We start from the raw sequence: 2,436 nt of genomic DNA on the forward strand, positions 1-2,436 counted from the left end.
CGCCCGCCCGGTGCTTTGTTTCCCGCGCGGCGCACTGCGCGCGGCGGCCACACGGGGGCGTCAGGGGCTGGCGGCGGTCGGGGAGCAAACCTCCGCGCGCCCTCGCTCCCCGCGGCCGCCCCTCTTCGCTCCTCCTCTGAGTCCTTCTCCGCCTCTGCCCAGGCCCCCGGGAAGCTGCTCCCGGCAGAGTAGGAGTTGGATGGGCTTCTGAGCCTCCTCCCCTGCACCCAGCCTGCCAGCCCAGCCCGCCTGGCCGGTCGCGCACCGCTTCTCCGTCTAGTCCGCGTCTACACCCGCGCACCCCAGGCGCAGCGGACCCTCTAGTGGCTGTGGCCTGCGCGGTGGCTTGTCATCTAGGGGATCTTGCTCGCCAGTTCCAGGCTCCCAAGTCTCTACGCACGAAGACAAACACATCCTTTATCCGTATTGGTTCTCTCGGTGTATAAGCACAAAGTAGGCACTCAACATCTGCTGAATGACTAAGTGTGTGGCCCTCGTCCATTCTTTATCACGCCTATTTTTTAAAATTAATTAGTTAAATTATTTTTTTCCAGCGGTTTTAGGTTCACAAGCAAAATTGAGCAGAAAGGCAGAGATTCCCACGTGCGCTCACCCTCCCTCTGTGGGCGTCAGGGCAGTAGCGCGGTTCTTGCTTTCAATCTACGAACGTGCTTACTCATTACCACCCCAAATCTGTAGCTGGCATGGGGTTCACGTTGGTGTGCTAGTCAGTGGGACCGGGTCAGTGGATAATGACTCTCTAAAAACCCTCTGGCTCCTGCGGTGCAACCCTCCCTGTCCCCTCAGTCCTGGCGACTTTCTACTGTCTCCACCGTTTGTAAGATCATACCTAGTTTTCACAGTCACCCAAAAGGCAGAAATTCTTCTCGTTCAGCCTCTGGAGAAACTGAGCCTGAGGGACGTTACCAGGGCCTTGCTGCTTCCAGGTAAGAGGCCGCTGAATCCCCATGTCCTGGTCTTGTGCGTTCGCTGGTCTGGGATTCGTTCCAGAACAGTAAAGGCAGTAAGGGCACGACCGCTGAGCCTGAGGAAGCCCTGGCTCCCCAGTGCTGCCTCTCCCTGGTCAGCCAACAGGCCCTCCTCCTGGGGATCCCACTCAGCGCCCCCACCGTCCTACCTGCAGGCTAGAGGTGGAGAAGGTGCTGCAGATGGGGCCTGCATAGCTCTGCTTCCGGAGGAGCCACAGTGCCCCTGGCAGGCTGCCTCTCGTTAGTGGGAGGGCACCGAGGGCCAGTCAGGCCCTGACATGCAGTCTGCCATCTCTTGTCCCCACCCCGGGCTCCTTCCTACTGTGAGGGACTTCAGAGCACGCTCCTGCCTGGCCTAGAGCCCAAGCTGCATCCCACCCCGGAAGTTGCCTGGAAGCCCCTCTGCAGGCTGAGGGGTATGTATGCTGGTGGGATCAGAGGCCTGAAGAGGGAAAAGGGACCTGCAGAGACCCTGCAGGTGGGTTCCAGGATTCGGAGACAGGGTCCCAGGTATTCAGCATGACCTAGAAGGGAGGAGGTCAGTTCCTCATCTTACAGTAGTTATCAGATTCAGCAAATTAAAGTACAGGGCACCCAGTTAAATTTAATTCTAGGTAGGGGACCAGCAGTTAGCGTAATGGCTATGTCGCTGGACTCCCACGTAGTTGACCGCGGTTCGAGTCCCGGACCAGGTGGCTTAAAACTCATGCCGGGCGCGTGTGCGTGTGTGCCTAAGATCCCAAGAGGAGAATGGAGGAGAAGGGATTGTGGTGTGGCCAACCCCCCTGGGGGGTAATTTCTCACTTTCTGTCTCTCTGTCTCTCTCTATCTGTCTGGTGAGCGCATACTCCCTATAGCAAAAGCCTCTCAAAAAAAAAATTTTAATTCTAGATAAATGATGAACATTTCTAAGTATATCCCAAATGCATTCTTTTTTTTTTTTTTTTACTTGTAACAAGAATTACTATCAAACTCCACTCATCGGGCCAGAGACCCTTGTGGTGTTAGTGAAAAACTTGCCCCTCGTGTAGCACACTACCTACACTTGAGAGTTCATTGGCCAGGCAGTGGCCTCAGCTCCAAACTCTAACAATGTGCACCCGAATGCATTCTTATACCCACCACATGATTTGAAATTTGAATTTAACTGGATGCCCTCTTTTTATCTGTTGACCTCTGCCCAGTGGACTCTTGACCCATGGGGAGAGACACCGCAGGAAGGGGTATGAAGGGCCCAGTGAAGCATGGGGCTTGGGTCTGATGCTGTCCTGGCTGTGGGTTCAATATCTTAAAGTTGTAGGAGTGTCCCAGGTTTTAGGGTGCTGGGGATAACGTCCTTGCCGAGGGCTCGCTGGCCCCGTAGAAGGCCAGTGTGGTTTGACGACAGATTTTGCTGTCAAAGCCTCTGGATGCATGAGGGTTGGATGGAGGGAGGGCAGGAGTTAGA

The 2,436-nt window shown here is 55.4% G+C and overlaps 1 non-coding gene across 1 annotated transcript; it reads right to left on the reverse strand.

Moving 5' to 3' along the window:
• Positions 1-1,936: 1,936 nt before the first annotated feature.
• On the reverse strand, positions 1,937-2,090 carry LOC114007088 (small nucleolar RNA SNORA62/SNORA6 family). Its single transcript, XR_003548741.1, has one exon. It is a non-coding gene; the product is annotated as a small nucleolar RNA SNORA62/SNORA6 family (small nucleolar RNA).
• Positions 2,091-2,436: the final 346 nt, after the last annotated feature.

Source organism: Tupaia chinensis, unplaced genomic scaffold, assembly GCF_000334495.1.
Source record: "Tupaia chinensis unplaced genomic scaffold, TupChi_1.0 Scaffold000119_2, whole genome shotgun sequence".
Lineage (NCBI taxonomy): Eukaryota > Metazoa > Chordata > Mammalia > Scandentia > Tupaiidae > Tupaia > Tupaia belangeri.